The sequence below is a fragment of the Camellia sinensis genome, chromosome 11 (assembly GCF_055761805.1).
Source record: "Camellia sinensis isolate YWXY chromosome 11, ASM5576180v1, whole genome shotgun sequence".
Classification (NCBI taxonomy): Eukaryota; Viridiplantae; Streptophyta; class Magnoliopsida; order Ericales; family Theaceae; genus Camellia; species Camellia sinensis.
The window spans coordinates 117815451-117821583 of record NC_138971.1 but is presented as its reverse complement, the minus strand read 5'-3'; positions in this window follow the sequence as shown (position 1 = coordinate 117821583).

Genomic DNA, 6133 nt, shown 5'->3' with positions numbered 1-6133 from the left:
CACCCTTCGTCTTTGCATTGACTACAGAGAACTTAATAAGGTGACCATTAAGAACAAATACCCATTGCCAAGAATCGATGATTTGCTTGATCAGCTACGAGGAGCACGAGTCTTTTCCAAGATTGACCTTAGGTCGGGCTACCACCAGTTGAAGGTTAAAGCCGAGGATATCGAGAAGACTGCTTTTCGGACAAGATATGGCCACTACGAATTTTTGGTGATGCCCTTCGGAGTAACCAATGCCCCAGCAGCATTCATGGACCTGATGAACAGAGTCTTTAAGCCGTACCTAGATGAATTTGTCATTATTTTTATCGACGACATATTGATCTATTCTGGGAGTGCGAGCGAGCACGAGAATCATCTGAGACTTGCCCTGCAGACCTTGAGAGATAAGAAGTTGTACGCCAAGTTAAGTAAATGCGAGTTTTGGCTTTCCAGCATTTCGTTTCTAGGGCATGTGATTAATGAAGACGGTATATCAGTTGACCCCAGTAAGATTGAAGCCATTGTGAATTGGCCGACGCCGACCAACGTGTCCGAGATTCGTAGTTTTCTGGGTTTGGCAGGTTATTACAGAAAGTTTGTAAAGGATTTCTCGAGGATTGCAGTGCCATTGACACAACTAACGAAGAAGGGAACAGCTTATGAATGGACCGACGAAAGAGAATCAGCTTTCCAGGAGCTGAAGGCGAGGTTGGTTACAGCACCAGTTTTGGTACTACCATCAGCTGATGAGGAATTTCAGATTTACAGCGATGCTTCACACAAAGGTTTGGGTTGCGTTTTAATGCAAAAAGGTAAAGTCATAGCGTACGCGTCTCGTCAATTGAAGCCCAATGAAAAGAATTATCCTACCCATGACCTGGAGTTAGCTGCCGTGGTTTTTGCTCTGAAGATCTGGCGTCATTACCTGTACGGAACATCTTGCCAAGTTTTCACCGACCACAAGAGTCTGAAATACTTGTTCACCCAGAAAGAGTTAAATATGAGGCAGAGAAGATGGCTCGAACTACTGAAGGATTATGACATGCAGATTCAGTACCACCCAGGTAAGGCAAATTCCGTAGCCGACGCATTGAGCAGGAAGTTAGTTGGAAGTTTGGCGTGCCTGACAGCGGTTTCGGTGGAACCAACTATTATTGAGGAAGTGAAGACTAGTCAGAGGGAGGATAAATTCCTCAAGAAGGTAACTGATGAATTCGTCACCAAGCCGAGGCCGGGATACACTATAGAGAATCAGGTGCTTAAGTTTGAAGGAAGATTGTGCGTGGCCGACGTACCAGAGTTAAAGAGGAAGATTTTGCAAGAGGCCCATAGTTCCAAATTTGCCGCTCATCCAGGGAGCACCAAGATGTATCGGGACGTAAAGCGGACCTTTTGGTGGCCAAACATGAAAAGAGAGATAGCCGAGTTTGTATCTCAGTGTCTGTGTTGTCAGCGAGTGAAGGCAGAACACCAGAGACCAGCAGGACTTCTTCAACCCTTGTCAATTCCTGAGTGGAAATGGGAGCACATCTCCATGGATTTCGTAGTGGGTTTGCCGAGGACGCAAAGAGGTATGGATTCCATTTGGGTTATAGTTGACAGGTTTACTAAGTCAGCTCACTTTTTGCCTGTCAAGACTACATTCAATGCCAACCGACTTGCCGAATTGTACATGAATGAGATCGTTAGGCTTCATGGTGTGCCGATGTCCATTGTGTCAGACCGAGATCCGAAGTTCGTTTCTAGATTTTGGCAGAGTCTACAAGGAGCCTTGGGAACAGAATTGAGATTTAGCACAGCCTTTCACCCCCAGACCGACGGACAGACAGAAAGAACGATTCAGACGCTCGAAGACATGCTCAGACTGTGCGTGTTGGACCTCCAGGGAAGTTGGGAATCACATTTGCCATTAGTAGAGTTCGCGTACAACAACAGTTATCAAGCCAGCATTGGCATGGCGCCGTATGAAGCTTTGTATGGAAGGGAATGTAAATCGCCGATATGTTGGACTGAAGTGGGAGACAAAGCTCTAATTGGCCCCGAATTGGTTCGAATGACAACTGAAAAGATCAAACTCATTCAGCAAAGGATTAAGACTGCACAGAGTCGACAGAAGTGTTACGCCGACCAAAGAAGGAGGGAGTTAGAATTTGAAATTGGGGATCATGTATTTTTGAAGGTCTCGCCGATGACAGGAGTTTCGAGATTTGGGAAGAAGGGTAAACTTGCACCCCGATATATTGGGCCGTTTGAAATTCTTGAGAAAGTTAACACCGTTGCTTACAGACTCGCTTTGCCGCCAGATTTGAGCCAAGTCCACAGTGTGTTCCATGTTTCAATGCTGAGAAAATATATCCGAGACCCACTGCATGCAATAGATTACTCCGGGGTTGTAGTTAATGAAGACTTGGGCTACGAAGAGAAGCCGATGAGAATTATCGACAGACAAGTGAGGCAGTTGAGAAACAAGTCGATATCAATGGTGAAAATCGAATGGGAGAAGCATTATGGCGAGGAGGCCACATGGGAAAAAGAAGAAGAGATGAAAATCCGTTACCCGGAGTTATTCATAGGACAAGGTAACTTAAGTTTGGGGACCAAACTTATTTAAGGAGGGTAGACTGTAGGAACCCACACCTTATGTCCTCATCATGTTCATGAGCATCGGTAAGATTATGACTTGCTAGCTTGCATGTGTGTGTTGTGACTTGTTTTGCTTTAACAAGTGAGATTCGTGCCTTGATTTGAAGCCTTGTGATTTGTCTAAGCGCAGTGTACTTGTCTTGTTCCTTCCTTGATGTTAAAACTTAGGTCACGCCTTGCCTCTAGCCGACGTTATTTCAATGCTGAGGTCTTCCTTAGTCTGGCCTTAGTATCTTGAAACCCCTTGTCGACCTCAGTCCTTGCCTTGACCACATTAGCCGAGATGTTACCTTGCACCCAAGTGATCTCGTCCTGGAAGTGGTATGACCTAGGCCGAGGTGTGGCACATCTAGGCCAAGATGTGGCACAGCTTAGTCAAGTGTTGTCCTTCCTAGCCGAGGTCATTGTCACCTTAGTCACCGAAGTCCTTGTTAGCCGATGTCACCCCTTGCCGGAGTGCCACTACGTGTAGCTTGTTAGATATGCCTTGTTGTTAGCCGATGTCATAGTCTGTCAGAAGGCCATACCGCTTTGCTTGTTGAACACCCTTCCACCATGCTTTGTCTGGCCTGTCAGCCACCTTTTCAGGATGAACCCAACCAGTCGCCGCCACGTGTCTCTGCAGAGGGTTAACCCCAGAACCGAGTATAGAAAACTATCATTTGGTATCATAAACTTGCCTTGTAGAGAGAGAGAAGCTCTAGAAGAGGGAGAAGAGTTCTTGAGAGAGAAGTAGATCTTCAAGCTTGATTCCTAGAGATCGAACCGTTAGATCCGTGTTCTAAGGTTAGATTCTTGATCTGCTCATGATGTTCTTTATGTTTATGTTATTGCATTGCATGATTGAAAATGATTTGTAAGCCATGCATCGTTTTGAAGCTCGATTCTAGAAAGAGAAAATGACATTCATGTGTTCTTCAAGAAAGTCTTGTTTTGATCCGAAAGCTTTTCGCCTAGACTCATGTTTTGTGTTTGTTCTTGCATGATTTTCAACTACGGGTACCCAGGTCCATGTTTTCAAACTCATAGCACGAAAATCCCAGATTTGTGATGGCGGATTATGATCAAGCATTCGTATTTTTCATGTTTTCACACTCATGTTCTTCATGTTCATCAACAGAGGGAAACCCAGAGTTTCCCGACCTCTTTCCTTGCATGTGGCCCTCGGGAACACACCTCGGCAAGGAGGTGTGGAACCTCGGCCTAGACGTGGTTGGTGCCCAGCATGTTTTCCGAAAACATTTGTGTATATGAGAGACTTGTTTGAAAGCGCATTCAATAGGCTTTGCCATGTGTTGTAGGACTTGGGCTTGTCTCGACCCCGACGTGTGAAGAAACGATGTGAGTGGTATTTTTAATAAAGCTATGTTACACTTGTTTTGATAAATCTCGTCTTGCCTTGTTTTGAAAAGTACTTGATCTAGCATGAATGACTATCCCTATTTTGTATATCAAATGCTATCTTGTTTTGATGACTTGTCTTGACAGTCCTTAGTGCTAGAGGACTCTAAACTTTTGCAGCACAGCTTGTCTTGACAGTCCTTAGTGCTAGAGGACTCTAAACTTTTGCAGCACAGCTTGTCTTGACAGTCCTTAGTGCTAGAGGACTCTAAACTTTTGCAGCACAGCTTGTCTTGACAGTCCTTAGTGCTAGAGGACTCTAAACTTTTGCAGCACAGCTTGTCTTGACAGTCCTTAGTGCTAGAGGACTCTAAACTTTTGCAGCACAGCTTGTCTTGACAGTCCTTAGTGCTAGAGGACTCTAAACTTTTGCAGCACAGCTTGTCTTGACAGTCCTTAGTGCTAGAGGACTCTAAACTTTTGCAGCACAGCTTGTCTTGACAGTCCTTAGTGCTAGAGGACTATAAACTTTCGCAGCACAGCTTGTTTGAAACTCTTGTCTTGATATGTCATCACCCCTTGAAATAAGTAGATGTTATTAACATCCAAGGAACATGAAAGCCGGCAAATGAACTTGATTTCCCTCTTGATCGAAAAGTATGCTATGTATAGTTTTGAAAGAAATCTTGGATAGCAATCATGCAAAACCTTTATTTCTAGTATCATTCACTGAGTATCCAAGCTCACCCTCTCTATATATATGTAGGTGATGAACAAGAAGGCATTGAGGCCTAGACGTGATTGCCGATGTGTTTTGGGTGCTTTGCCGACATGTTTTGGATTTGCGTTTTGCATCGTCTTGAAGATTATGCTTCTCGGCTTATGTTTTCTTTGTTTGTTTTGGCATATGTCGGCTTGAGAAGCCTTTTGGTCAGGATGTATTTTGTGTTCCATTTTGTTGTATCTAAAATTGTAAGACTTGTAAAGATGTTTGATGTATGGCATTCCATTGGACTTATGCACGGCTCTCATGGACAACTCGGTTTATATGTATATTTTGCTTCCGCTCTTGTAAGCCCCATATTTCATACTCTGATTGTGTGTGATTTTTGTAAGACGGCCTTCGGTAACCTCGGGTTACTGGCCATCACGGCACCAAACTACTAGGGGCGGTTTGGGGGCGTGACAATTTCTCATGAAATCTCTCACAATGATACCAATACCTATCACTCCCATCTTTTAAATTTTTATATATATTCCTTTTAAATAGTTCACTAAATTCCATCACATTCACATAGTAAAAATGTTAACATGTAAAGTAACTGAACTATTGAATATAACTTAATGCGAGAAAAATGAAGGGCAATGGAAGATTAAAACTCGGCATTATTTAATACAAAGTTAAAGACGTGTAATAAATTATACATTTAGATAAAAATTTAAATTTAAATTTCAAAAAAAAAAACTCATTTGAAATCAAGAATTCTTCAAAACTGATAAAATATCTTTCATTGTAACTTATAGGAAAGTAGGTCGATGGTTTAGATTAAAAACAAATCAAAAAATTAGAATTTAAATTGATAAAATTAAAAATTAAAGCTTGTTTTTTTTTTTTTTACAAAATTCAAACTCTGATTTTTTTTTTTTTTTTTGTAATTTCCCCTTAGAAAAAATTACCAATAAAGACATGCTCTGCCTTACCCAAATGCAACTTTATTGAAAACTTGCAAAGAAGCCTTGATGAATGACCTTCAAGACATATACATTTGATTCAATAAATAAATATGTACAACTAGTTTTTCATGATAGAGGAAAATTACTATATACTATCTTTGGCCCCGTTTGTTTTCAGTGATAGAAAGGAGGACATTGATAGTGAGAGGATTAATAGTGAGGAGATTGATAGTAAGGGGATTAGTAAAACGGTGGTCCTAGAGACCACTAATTTAGTGGCTCTAAATCCACCACTAATGAGGTGGCAAAGCAAAAAAAAAAAAAAGACACAATATAAACTGTGGCAGTGGGTGGGACCCACTGCCACATCACTAGTGGTAGCTCTAATTAGAGCCCCCACTCATTTTCAGTAGTAAAATTGTGTTTGTTTTCATAGTGAGGGGATTAGTAAAATTGTGTTTGTTTTGTTAGTGAGGGGATTGTTAAA